Here is a 15,262-nt window from a genome sequence, read left to right as displayed (position 1 = left end):
ATTGTTAGGGTTTGAAGACTTTGATGATTAGAGAATTTGGGAATTTTTCTTTTTGATCGCGTAAACTGATAATGAACCCTTGAATCCCCTTTTATATGTAACCCTGAAGTTTGAATTTGAAGCGGGATATGTATTTAATGATATCCGACGTGGCACCTTGAAAATCGGACCATTGCTGCGTAAAAGTAGCCATGCGTCAAAAAGTAGCTGTCACATCTCCTTGAAAACCGGACAGAATACCATACGTCATTTATAAACAGCCTGTACTGTTATCCCCAAGAAGATTGTAACTGTCAGAACCCTTCGTATGGAATCAAGGCTCTTTCGCTTTTGGGATGAAAAGCGAAGTCATATGCCAGATGTTTGAAATCATCAGCCTGAGTTGGTATTACTCAGAACCTCAAGGATTTCGTGAGTGCAGTGTTCCAAAGAATTTAGACGAGAAACAAAGATAAGAAAATTTTGGGATACTGTGATGTCAAAATATTAATTTGACACAAAGGCAGATAAAATCCCGGGCAAATATTGCTTCATTAATCATTAAGAAAAATGATCAACAACTTGTGTAGGTTCCCGTGAATTACAATCGAGTACCTGTTGATAAGTATCGAAGGGCTTCTTTTATAATGCTTCGTGTGTAGTTAAAAAAATTTCGTTACATGTCATCCTAAACATAAGGTGAGAAATTGTAACAGAAATTACTTGTTTAACCAGTGTAGTCAGTGATAAGTTTTCTTTGAAAAAATTTAAGCGACATTGAATTTCGAATGAAACTCACACGGAAATCATATTCTTGAAAAAATTTGTGCTGGATCTTGTTGGGTAAGAAACATCATGGGTTTCGAATGTTTGATCAAGAACACTCATTCGAAATGAATATGATTTGGAGTTTTGAATTTTGGCACTGAAGCAAATGTTTCGTGAAAATCTGGAACATTGTTCCCCGTCAATTCCTTAAAAGTGTAGTGAAAATTGGGCTTCACTTTCATCACGGTCTCAAGATGTCAGATCATAAACACAGATTTTTGATATGTCTAAGTCTCGATGGGTTTGATCAGAGACCTCTCGGACATATGTCTTCGTGTGTGATCGTGTAAGAACTTTATAGGTGAAAAAGATTGATGTAAGACACAAAAAGTACCTCTGTTATATTTGGACAAAATAGTAAACTCTTAACTCATTTTGAGAAGAGTCAGGTAGCTCAGAGACTAATGTGAATATAATCCTGATTGGGAAGAAATTTTCGTATGAATAATTTCATTAAGGCTTTCGTACACACACATTGAGTCATTGGAGGCTTTGGACAACATGCGGCAGCATGCTTCTAGGGACAACTTAGCTAGTTCAAGTGATGAAAAATGTATTGATTCATACGAAAAATGTACCTGACCCTAGAACTACAAGCATAATCCACTGTATATCTTCATGATTATCTGCAACAAAATACTAAAAAGAAATAAGAATCAAAATATTTTTGTTGTTTTGATTTTTCGAAAGTAGAGACAGAACAAACAAAAATCTTTTTGGATTTTTAATTTTTCGAAAATTGAATGACACAACAAAAGAAAATCTTTTTGGATTTTTAATTTTTCGAAAATTGAATGACAAAACAAAAGAAAATCTTTTTGGATTTTTGATTTTTCGAGAATTGAATGACAAAACAAAAGAAAATCTTTTTGGATTTTTAATTTTTCGAAAATGAAAATAAATTGTACTTGTTGCAAAAATACAAAATTTTATCATCCGCTTATAAGTGACAAATGTACGAATTCGAAGGGGTCGAAGCGTTGACTATGAACAGTAACCTCTGAATCAACCCTTAAAATAAGTGACAAATTTACGAATTCGAAGGGGTCGAAGTGTTGACTATGAACAGTAACCTCTGAATGCTGACGGTTATTGCTTTGTCTTTCATTCAGCGCCTCTGAATCATTCCTGGTCATTCATCATTCGCCTTTTTTACATGGAACAGAATTTCCATCGATCATTCCAAGTCCTTCTATAATTTTCACAAGGGATTTTTCATCTAAAGTTTTCGTGAAAATATCAGCTAACTGATCAGTTGTTTTCACGAAATGTACTTCAATATTTCCATCCTCCATGTGATCCTTGATGAAATGATAACAAAGTGCTATATGTTTAGTCTTCGAGTGTTGCACAGGATTATGACAAATTCTTATTGCACTTTGAGAATCACAATATAATGGAATCTTTTTCATATTGATTGCATAATCACGCAATTGACTTTGAATCCATATAATTTGTGAAGTGCAAGCAGCAGCAGCCACATATTCTGTTTCAGCTGTTGACATTGATACACATGTTTGCTTTTTCGACTGCCAGCTCACCAATTTGCCATCGAGAAATTGACATCCACCACTTGTGCTTTTTCTATCAAGATTACACCCACCCAAGTCTGCATCCGAATATGCTTGTACAAAGAACCCAGTTTTCGAAGGATACCACAATCCTAACGAAATTGTTCCTTTAAGATAACGAAATATATTCTTCACAGCAGTGAGATGTGGTTCTCGTGGATTTGACTGATACCTTGCACAATTACACACAGAAAACATGATATCAGGTCTACTTGCTGTAAGATAAAGTAATGAACCAATCATGCTCCTATAAAGAGTTATGTCAACTGCAGGTTTATCTAACGAAGGTGTCAACTTTATGCCAGTTGCCATTGGAACTCGTAACTTTGTGCTATTCGTCAATCCAAACTTTTCTAGCAGATTCTTCGTATATTTTTCTTGATTAATAAAAATTTCTTCTCTGCTTTGACGAATATTCAGTCCAAGAAAATTATTGATTTTTCCCATCATGCTCATTTCAAACTTACTTTTCATCATATCTTCGAAGTCTCTAGATAAAGCAGGGTCAGTTGAGCCAAAAATAATATCATCAACATAAATTTGAACAAGCATTAGATGATTCCCAACTTTCTTTCGAAATAATGGGGGGTCAACAGATCCTTGTTTAAATTTAGATTGTTTCAAAAATGAAGTAAGAGTTGCATACCATGCTCGTGGCGCTTGTTTCAAACCATAAACTGCCTTATCTAAAATATAAACATGATCTGAATATTCCTCGTTAATAAAACCTAGGGGTTGTTCCACGTAAGCTGTTTCTTCAAGCTCTCCTTTTAAAAATGCACACTTCACGTCCATTTGATAAATATCAAAGTCTTTGTGAGCTGCATAAGCCAGAAATATACGAACCGCCTCGAGTCTTGCGACAGGGGCAAAAGTTTTTTCATAGTCGATTCCTTCTTGTTGTGAATATCCTTTAACAACAAGTCTGGCTTTGTTTCGAACAATATTTCCATCATTGTCGGTTTTGTTTTTAAAAATCCATTTTAACCCGACAATCGAAACATTTTCAGGATTAGGAATTAATCTCCAAACCTTGTTTCGTTCAAATTCAGACAATTCAGATTGCATCGCAACAACCCAATCTGAATGTTCCATTGCAACCTTAACTGTTTTTGGTTCAATTTTAGAGATGAAAACATTGAACATGCAAAATTCTTGATGAGTATTCAATACCTCATTCTTTGCACGAATTTGAGCTCTTGTTAAAACACCCTCTTGTGGATTCCCAATTACTTGATCCTTCGGATGATCTCTTGTCCACTTTTCCATTGGCGGATATGCGGGATCAAATTCCAAAGATGCATCTTCGTATATATCATCATTCTCTGAACCTGCAATCGAACAAACATCATCAAAATCATTATTATTCTCAATGTTTTCTAAATGCTCCCCCTCAACATTATACTCCCTCTCAACATCATGCTCCCCCTCAACATCAGCATTCAATCCTTCATTCTCCCCCTCGAAAGAATGCTCTCCCTCAACTAGAGTATTCGAATCCAAGTGCTCCCCCTCCACTGGATTGTTTTGCATACTTTTGCCTTTCTCTGGAGAAGTTGATGTTGAATCATCAGTAAGCTTCGTTAGTTCGGATAGATGATTATCATTTGCATTTATTTCAGCATCAACAACATGATCTGAAATTCCAAAAATTAAATCATAATCAATATCTAAGGTTTGTGAGGATTCAGATTCATCTTGTATGTTTTTCAGAATAGGATGATTTTCAAACTGCGATGTAGTTTGTTTAATGTAGTAATCATCAAATGTAAGATTAAAAGTTTCTTCAACTTTTCGTGTTCTTTTGTTCAACACTCGATATGCGACTGAATTATGCGAATATCCCTTCATCTGCTTTAGCTTGAAATTTCGTAAGATTATCCTTGAGATTCATAATGAAGCACCTGCATCCGAAAACATGGAAAAATTTGACGTTAGGTTTTCGATTGTTGAGAATTTCATATGGGATAATGTTAAAACAACGATGAATGAAAGATTTGTTTTGAGTAAAACATGTGGTGGATACGGCTTCAGCCCAAAGGTATTGTGGAAGATTCGCATATGCCAGCATAGTCCTTGCTGCTTCGCATAGAGACCTATTTCTTCGTTCAACAACACCATTTTGTTGTGGTGTGTATGGAGATGAAAAGTTATGCGAAATCCCTTTGTCCACCAAAAATGAATCAAGGATATTGTTCTTAAATTCAGTTCCATGATCACTCTTAATTTTTCGAACAATCTTCTTCAACGTTGTTTCCATCATTTTGATAAAGTCAATCATGATTTGTGCAACTTCGGATTTAAGCCTGAGAAAATAAACCCACGTAAATCTGGAAAAGTCATCAACAATAACTAAAATGTACCTTTTCTTGTTGAGAGTTGAAACTGTCGAAGGACCACACAAATCAATATGTAAGAGCTCCAAAGGTGCGACAATTTTCGAATCTATCGTAATTGGATGACCTTGTTTATGTTGCTTTCCAACATCACAAGCTACACATAAAGAATCATTGTCAAATTTAAGTACAGGTAAACCTCTTACCAGATCTTGTACCACAAGTTTATTGATGTTTCGAAAATTGAGATGAGAAAGCCTTCGATGCCAAAGCCAACTTAAGTCTAATGTTGCTTTCGAAAGAAGACATATAGCAGGTTTCCCTACTATTGGATTGATGTCCAAAGTGAACATGTCACCTTTCCTGTTGGATTTCAGTAACACTTCTTTAGTGTTGACATTCGAAATAACACTTCTTTCTTCATTAAAAAGAACGTGATTGCCAGTGCCCACAACAAGTTGGGAAACACTTATCAAGTTATGTTGAAGACCTTCAACATACGCAACACGATTCACTGTGAATTTTCCGTTCGTGATCTTCCCATATCCTTTGACTTGACATTTTTGATTGTTCCCAAACTTCACAACTCCAGCATTTTTTAGGCTTCGAAAATCACGTAAATTCTCCTTCTTGCCAGTCATGTGACGAGAGCAACCACTATCAATGTACCATTTATTATCATATTGCTCGTCACATAGTACCTACAATCAGTGGAAAAATTTAGGTACCCAAGGCTTTTTGGGTCCTTGGAAATTAGATTTCAATTTCGAATGTAATGAAGAACTTGTAACCCAATCACAAACTTTGGTTTTGAGACTATCAATTAAGTTCACATCTTCATTTAAAGAAACTGAAACATAAGATTTTGATGGTTTCGAATGTTCACTGACATTACCCTTCGAATTCTGAGTTTGTGAATGGACATTCTTTGCTTTTATTACTGGTTTCCAAGCTTTGACTTATATGTTCGAATCCATAGAAGATAAACTGCCGTTTGATGAAGTATTCACATACTTCTCATATGCTTCGTGCATTTGCTCCTTTGAAAATGTATTCGACTGATACATCTTTCCTTTGCCTTCAAGCCAATGATCAATGTTCTTCCTTGAAGTCATTCCTTTTTCACGTGAAATTTTCATAGTTTCTTTCTTCGTATGATTAGGAAAATTTGGCTTTTGAGGAACAAAATCAACTTTTGGATTTGTTAGAAAAGATTGAGCATATGATGTATCAACTGTTTATTTAAAATGTTGATGTTGAAAGAATTCTTGATTTGGATTTGATTTATTTGAAAATTTTCTTGGAATATTAGTTTCTGAAACTTTCGAAAACCTTGGTTGTTTATTCACTTCAGACCTTGAATGATTTGATTGTGATGAATTTTGAGTTTTTGTTGAAAAATAGGAATTTTTAGCTTTGAAAACATTTTTGGGTGATTGTGATTTAGATATCTTTTGAGACTCAATATTCTGCCAAAATATTTTCTTCCTAGCTTGTCTTTTTGAAATGTTGTTTTCCTTTGAAAATTTGTCAATTTGATTCTTTGAATTCCTTGGAGTTTAGTTTGACAACTTTTTCATTTTCCTTTACAACTTGTTTTGAATTCTCTTTTTCAATTTTTGATTTTTCAACCCATTTTCTTTGTGGTTTTTGACGTTGAAACACGTATGAATTCTTTGTTAAGTTGTTTTCAACTGTGCTTTGATTTGCGAAAAAACCTTCATCAGTTGTTTTTGAATTATCCTCCTCAACTAACTTCTTTAATTCTGGTTTGATATTCTCAACATTTCCAGTAGTTACGAAAACTTGATTTAGAAAAATGACATCATCTGTACACTTGAAATTTGGATAAACCACAGTATTCGTTTCAAGGTAATGTTCACCTTTTCCCAGACATTACTTTTTCGAACTTTTGTGTATCACCATACACTTGATCAACCACTATTCGTGGAGTTTCTTCTTCCTTTGAAGATTTCTTTCCCTTTGAAATTTTCTGTTCATCTTCATCATCGCTATCATCAATTTGACTGTCTTTGAGATCCTCGAAGTTCATATCACAAACTTTCGAAGTTGAAGGTATATCAGTTTCTTTCTCAACCATCAAATCATTAACTTTTTCTTTCCCTTTAAATGTTGATGCAACATTAACAACATACAACTGGGAACAATCAACATCCTCAAGTTCACTAATTTCACTAATATTGTCAGAATTATCTTCAATATCAGCAAAATTAGATTGAGAATCAGATGTTGAATTCTCAGTCTTTTTCAAAATTTGAATTTGTTCAGATTTAGTCAAAGTATCATTCATTATGTTAACTAATTCATTCGCATCAAGACATTCATCAATTTTGACAATTCCATATTTATATCTATCATCAGGAACTTTGTCAAAATCAATTATTATTTTCTCACAATCATACGAAATATTATCTACCTTAGCTCTTTCGTATGCTAGAAAAGGTAGTAATTTTCTATGTTGCTCTTTACTTATTTCACATGAATGATGTAAATCAGTTAATTTTCCATAAAGTCTTTTAGCAGAATTACAATAAATGTTTCTTTGTGCTAGCAAAAGTTTGACTTCACTTGATAAAGTATCCCTATCACGCATAATATTTGTTATTTGTAATTCCAAACAATCAATTTTACTTATTTTCATGTCCAATCGCCTTTTGGTCTCTAACAACTCCATTGACAACTTGTTGGCCTCATTGCTAGCAGACACAACAATTGAATCAAAATAAGTAACCGTCTCATCAAAAGATATTAGTTCAGAATCATAAGCATGCGTAGGAATATTAAAAGATTCGAGAATTTTTCGTACCTTTGTTGTCATTGGAGATTTGTCTGTTGTCTTGGATACGAAGCATCGTCCTTTCACTTCGAATTCCTCATCATCTGAGTCCTCCTCCATTTTCGCATACATTGCTCCATGTGTTGGATTCCTCATTTCTTCATCGTCTGATCCAGATGACCAGATTTGATACGTTCCATCTTCATCCTCATGTCCACATTTTGCAACCAATGACAAGTTTTTGTCTTTCGCACAAACCTCCTCAATCCTCTCTGCATAATACGCCTCATCTTTAACTTTATTCTTCCTCTCATCCTTCTTCCGAAGCATACAATCATTCGCAAGATGATTAGCTCCGTTGCAATAATGACAATCTATACCATCATCACCTTTCAGCTTTTTCTCGATCTTTCCTTCAGACATTTTCGAATCTTTCTTCTCAATTTTCTTTTTCTCCTCAACAACAGTTTTACTCACAACACTTCCTTTTACCTCAGCAAGCTTAGTCTTCGGATTGAACGGCTTTTTCAAAAACTTCTTAACACGATTATTTGAGTAAAAAGCTATTGCCTCGTCATCCGAATTCATGATGAATCCTTCTTTTTCCTCAGAATCACCATTTTCAGCTTCTTTCTCAGATATCTTTGACACAAGTGCCAATGGACCTCCCAAATTTAGCTTCGTCTCCTCAGCAATTTCATTTACCTCAGTTTCGTGTGTGTTCAATTGATTGTACAAATCATTGAGAGTTGATGTATCAAAACTTTGCTGATTCTTCACCATCATACTTACACTTCTCCATTCTTTTCGAAGACCCATAAACAAAGATGAGATTGAATTCCGTTGAAGTCCTGGTAATTCCATAGCGATTACAACGATAGATTAACTCGTTCAGTCTATCATAGTAGACTTCAATTGTTTCACCTTCTTTTTGTCTGAAATCTTTCAGCTCAACCAAACACTGTTTGACTGAATTGATTTTCGTCTTCTCACTTCCTTGAAACTTATCTTTCAGATTGTTCCAGATCTCCTTTGCAGTTGTACAACTCCTTACATAATTGTACACAACTGGAGGTAAAGCTCCTCGCAATTCTCTCATACACCTCTTCTCCAGTTTCTTCAGACGATCAGTTTCATTATCAACACCAGAACTTGTAGAAGATGATCCAATTGCTTGAACATTCACTGGAACATTGACATTTCCAATGATACATGACCATAATTCTTCATCAAGACCATTCAGATAATCCTGCATACGATCAGCCCACTGATCATAATATTCAGGGATTAGCATTGGAATTTTGGTTGATGATCCTAACAGATGAGAAAACGAGGTCATAGAATTGAGATTGAAACTTACCATTGTTGTACGGAAGCTGATTTTGAAATTTTTTAAGAAGATTTGGAAATTTGAAAACAAACTAGTTGAATCAAATCGGAATTGCAAGAAGAACACTCGATTCAACAATTCAAATGCAGAATCAAATCACAAACTAAAATCTCGACAAATTTTTCACGATCAAAAAGTGTGGAAACTTTTGAACCAAAAATTTGATTCAAAAACTTTTTGAATGGATGAAAATCAGATCACAGATGTGATTCCTGCTCTGATACCAATTGATGAATCATAGAATCAAGTATAAAACGAATCAAAGTATGAAATCAATTGAGAATGCGAGATTGAACACCAGATGTAAATATGATCTTGTTTTAGCTCTATTACGCTTTCGAATGTTTACAGAGTACAAAGACAAGTCTGTAAAAAACTCTTATCTAACTCAAGTAAATATCCCTATTTATAGGGAACTGAAAGCGAACAAAAAATATACTAAGGCATAGACACTTACGCTTCGGATAAAAGCGTCTCGGTAAAATAGATTACAAAACATTCGAAGAGTTCAAAATACATTTCGACTAATTACAAAAATTCGACCCTTACAGTCCTTGGGAGTCTAGAAGTTGTCTTGTGCTTACATTTATCCCTATCATAGAAAATCAAAATCTCTTATTTTACATTGAGATCATGTTGAGGGCAATTACGAATCATTCCTTTATATCTTTCCCAATCTTCATACAACGATTCACCATCATTTTTTTGGAAGTTCGCGATATTTTTCTTCAATCTAGAAACCTATGAAGAATTTCTAAATTTATGAATGAACTCTTATTTCATCCTATCCTATGTATTGATGGCTCCTGGTGCTAGTGACCCCAACCAATCCTTTGCCGCGTCTTTTAGTGTGATTAGATGCATTCTCAACATAACTGTATCTTTAGAAACGTTTTGGCACATTGAAATAATTGTTGTTTCCAAAAGTTGCTTAATGTACTTGTATGCATCTTCATGATTATTTCCAAAGAACGGGATATCCTTTAGCATGTTGAGTATATGACCATTAAGTTTAAAGTTCACCATGGCTAGAATTTATGGTGTCATAATGCTTGGACCAACATCATCCTATATACGTCTCTTGTACTCCTCCATCATGATTGTTGCCATGTCTCCCATTGTGTTGTCGGGTCGTCCTTTTGCGCTTATATCGTCTCCTTCTGAATCACTTTCTCTTTCTGGTTTGTATCCTTCTGCCTTCTTGTCTGGAGCCTTCTCAAAAGTTGAAAAATTATTTGATTAGAACCCGCTACTTGATTATTCGCCGTTTTTATCCTTTTTCTTGTGAAATGCAAATTTTGGATCATCAAGTGGTGGTATAATTGAAAACTTAGATCCCCTGGTCATGTGTTGAGACAAAACAATAGGAAACACATAAAATGACTAAAAACTAAATAAGTCAAAAACTGTTATGCCAGGTTCCACGTCGTGGTATATAAATTACCACGTTGCGGTTGCTGCCTTCACAGAAAACCAATTTAAGAAGATAAATTAACTTTTTGTGGTTTTACCCCCACAAAAAGGATCGACTAACTGATAGCAATTAAAACTCTAATTGAACAGTCGTTCCCCAACAACGTTGCCAAAAACTTTGAGGTGTTTTATATGTACACTTTTTAAAGCTTTAAATTTATAACCCTTATCTATTTTACTAAACTAAAGCACAAATTACGCAGTAAACCTAATCACGTAGTAGTGTAGTAAAGTAAGTACAGGATTAACACAGGGAATGGAGTCAATTTGGAAATTAAAATTGCTAAAACTTAATGTAATTAATAAAATAAAAATAATGAAAATAGGTTTTTATCTGATTTTGAAAGTTCAAACAAACTTAATTAACTATAAAGTAGAAAACATTAAAAACAAGTTTTAGCCTAAGAATTAAGATACTTTTATTTAGCTTCAATTCCTCCTTCTTTTCATATATGAGTAATTTTGACTATGGATTACTTCAGTTGGTTAACAATCACTAACTAACATGGTCAGACTAATTAGCTTTGCTCAATTTATAACACTTAATCAAAATCGTCATGTAGATTAAGGACACTTAATTTGTTTTATTAAATATTAGGACAATAAATGACTAGATCTATGGTCAATTCCATCAAGCTATAAATTTTTATGGTCAAATAATGCTCTCTAACACAATTAAGCACAAACCTTTTTAGCTATACTAGGACACAGTCAATCTCTATCTCTATCTCTAACAATTTAATGGTCATAAACTAATAGGAATACAAGTTCATGCAATCAATGGCCAATTAACTAGACAAAATTTAAGGGCAAGGTAATAGAGATAGAAACATTAACATGCAAAGATTGATCTAACAAATACAACAAAAAACCAACATTAAGAATCCATAGATCTAATTGTAACTCATAGTAAATTTAGGTTCATCTACACTAAACGAAAGTTAAACATAATAGCTCATGATTAAAATAAAAAACAACTAATCAGATAGAAGAATAACTAAACATCATGCAAGCCGAATGTTTGGGTAGATTTCTTGCTAATTACTCTTCTTCTCTCTTCCTCCTGGTAGAAATCAGGTCTTCTACGGTTTCTCAGAAGTAATTGCTCTCCAAATTCCCATGCTTATTGTTTTCTAATTTTTCCTTTATATCGGAGGAAAAGTTTCCATAAATTAGCCACCATGTCGTGGCTAATTTCTTGCCACGTTTTGGTAACTGCTTCCTTATTGTAATCGGCAAGGTATTCTTCTCTAATCGGGAATCGTCCAAAACGCCACGGTGTGGGCCAGAGTTTACCACCCAATGGTCGTTGATCTGAAACGCGCTTTTGAGGCATTTGTGTTCTTTATTTGCAAACTTCACCCTCCAACTTCCATATTTTATCCATTTTGGTCCCTTTTCTTCAACAATATCTTCTTTTGGCAAAAAAATATGTAATTTATGAAAATAAATACCAAAAGTCATTGTATATAGGCCAAACTACCACTAAAACATAATTAAATAACTAATAAAAATATGTATAAAAATGAAAATATCAATAATGTTTGCGTATGATCTCTGCTTTCGACGTTCTTTATATCCATGAAATCGTCTGATCATGTCCAATCCATTTTGTGTATCAATTTCTCCTAAGTATACTTAACACATAAATTTTATTTTAAACACATTAATTATTTCTTATTTTTCTGAATTATGTTTCGTTCGTTAGCGTTCAATATAAATTGGAGACAAGAAGAGTACTTTGCATGAAATTTTAAGTGTTATAATTCCATTTGCATTCAAAAACATGAAATACTACATAATACGTCCTATTACCAGAGGGTTCGCGACGGTTTGACTGGCAAACGTTGACATATTTTACCATCTTTTAAAGATTAGTTTTAGACTACATTTATTTATATAAAATGTAACAAGATGAAGATGATGACCATTTTGAAGATTTTGGAGGTGACCATGGTTTTATAACATTTGATAAAAGTTTATAACTTTTATAAAAGTCTTATAAAATTGCAACAAAGTTGGTTGTCATTGCAAATGGGAGCATGAAGTCAACATGAAGTTTATTAGGTCCATTTAGTCCTTGGGAAAGGACTTGACTTTTTTATGTTGGCTCATAAAAGTGTCATTAGATCTTGGCTTGTTTTGCACTAAATTTGTATGCTTGTGTTGTTTATTATAATGTTGATTATTATGTATATTTGATGAATTAGTTTTTCAAATGTTTAAATACATTTTGGAACAAAATATACATCACATGAAGTTTGCTTTTTAAAATTTATAATGTGAACATTAGATGTAAAAAGTTATTGTTTTAAAATAAAAATTGGTTTTATAAAAACATTAATGACGGTAAATTTGAAAAACTATATTATAATGTAAAAATGATGCTTTTTAAAACTTATGCAAACTCCAATATCTAAATAATAGTAGGAAGTTTTATTAAATGATATAAAAGGTTCTACAACTTTCATACTTCAAACTTAATACCGGATATTAACTTTAAAATTGAACCACGTCGATTTACATAAAAACTAGCTTTTATATGGAACCTTTAAAAGTGATTTTTGAAAATTGGTATCATGGCTTATTATATGCATTTAATAACCATAATATCACATTCTTTTTAAACTAGAATTAAAAAAAACATCAAAGATCACTTAAAAACCTCAAATCTATACAATTTGTTTTCAAAAATACTCGCACGTCTCTTGATATGCTAATGGGATAAAGGTCGCCTAACCACTTAGTGTTATCTTTTGATGTTCAGGGTGTATTCATGATTTATATAAGCAAGTTATAGGCCAATTACACAAGTTGTTCAAATTATTTGATTTGATCGAAAATCTTTTGTGATAAATGCCACCTAAGCAAGAGAGATCTGACGCATAAATGAAATCAAACAAGTCTATTAAACTTTGTTATTAGCAATACCATAAAACTAGGAATTATATACTAGTATGTAATTGACAATCGATATCTACCTGGTTGGATTCAGATAAATGGGATAAAAGATACCTAACTATTTTTTGTTTTGTAACTTGGATCCAAGACTATGATAACTAATACTTTTAGAAACTAAAAGGGTATTAATTATTAAAGATTTAATATTGAAAATACTAAATAAATTTTGTTAACATTTTCTAGATGAGAACTAAATCCAATCTAGTTAGCATGCATCACTTTGATCTTGCTAAGCTACGACTGGCTTCGTGTCTTTAAAGAGAATCTCAAAACATATCAAAAATTGCACACTATTAAAGAGCCTATTCCTAAACCACTTGATATTACCCATATAATTTATTATAATGCTTGGTGGAAACATTTCAATCATTATGAAGATGTTGTAAAACTGATAATATGTTTCGTTATTCTCGACCTCTCAAAGGAACTAGAAGGTTTAGAAGCATTTTACATGTTTCGTCAGGTGAAACAAATATCCTACAAATACAAAGTTACCTGGTTTGAACCATATCAAACAGGGGAGGAATGCAAGGCTAAAGAGAGTCACCCTGTGTACTCTAAGAGACCATTAGATCGTGGAAGGGATATCTTTAAGCCTAATAAGTCCAAGAAGGCCTACAGAGATGGGTCATGTTTCTTCTATAGAGAAATAGAATAATGGAAGAGCAACTGTCCCTATTACCTAAAAATAAATTTTGGAGAGACTAGTACTTTAGGTATCTTGTAATGTCACACCTTATGATCTGATGAGTCAAACACTCTACAAGCTACCTATTAGCGTCAGCATCTACATCACCGTCAGCGTCAGCATATCAAGTCCATCAGTGTCAGTGTTAGTATCATTATTCTATGTAATCTTTTGTATATCAGTTAATGATATATATATATATATATATATATATATATATATATATAAGTATAGAATAGATAGCAGATCCGATATCGTTATTATGAGTATCGGTTCTTAGTATAGATTAGATGCAATCCCTTTAATCAAGGGATATACTTGTATAGATCAGTATATAATCTACATTAGGGAAAACCATAATGTAGAGTTCATCTTGGTGAAGTCAAACTTTTTCTTAGTGAAAGACAATGGGGGAACTCCCTGTGTTATTTACTTTTTGTTCTTTGTTTGCTTAGATTAGCTTAATTTTGTTCTTTATACTTCAAGTGTATCCTATGGATACAAACCTTCAATTGGTATCACAACGGGTTTTTGATACACTCAAGTAATCATGTCGGCTTCCAATAATCCCAAATCCTTTGGTCTCAAAAAAATTCCTTTATTCAATGAACACAACTTCGCCATGTGGAAAACTAAGGCCATGGTTGTTCTTGAAACCATGGACTATGAGATGTGTACAATTACTGAAAAGGGTCCTCATGCTCCTATGTAGCAACCCATGGTCAACAATGCTCCACTTGGTTCCCTATAGCAAAAACCAGAGACCAACTATGACGACGATGACAAGAGGCTGATTAATCTTGATGTAAAAGCTAGAGCACCTACAGGAAACCCTCTCCCTATCACGTGTATCCATCTTTCGCAGAATGTTGACTCAGCCCAAGAGATGATGAAAATGCTGACAGAGGCTTATGAAGGCATCGTGGAAGTACAGGACACAACCATTAACAACCTCAATCAAGGATATGAGCACGTCTTTTCTCAACAACGTTAGTCACTTACCCAAACCTTCAATAGGTTTAACTGCTTGGTTAATGATATGTACAGGTTGGGAACTATCAACCATACATCTTAATTGGTTCTGATGTTTCTCGACTCTCTTGGGAAAAGTTGGGAACATCATGCTGATGTTCTTAAGAATAGTGAAAACATTAATTCTATGGATGTAAAATCCTTGTTTGGAAATTTTTGAAATTACGAAGATACCAAAGCGCTTCGTAAAGACATCATGAAAGACAC

The 15,262-nt window shown here is 33.6% G+C and overlaps 1 non-coding gene across 1 annotated transcript; it reads left to right on the top strand.

Annotated features, from left to right (window-relative positions):
* Positions 1-9,529: 9,529 nt before the first annotated feature.
* LOC145110407 (small nucleolar RNA R71) lies at positions 9,530-9,636 on the top strand. The gene has a single exon (XR_013709786.1). It is a non-coding gene; the product is annotated as a small nucleolar RNA R71 (small nucleolar RNA).
* The last annotated feature ends 5,626 nt before the right edge of the window (positions 9,637-15,262 follow it).

Source organism: Lactuca virosa, chromosome 4, assembly GCF_052849685.1.
Source record: "Lactuca virosa cultivar CGN04683 chromosome 4, Lactuca_virosa_CGN04683_v6, whole genome shotgun sequence".
NCBI classification, from domain to species: domain Eukaryota; kingdom Viridiplantae; phylum Streptophyta; class Magnoliopsida; order Asterales; family Asteraceae; genus Lactuca; species Lactuca virosa.
This window is presented reverse-complemented; position numbering and strand designations above follow the sequence as displayed.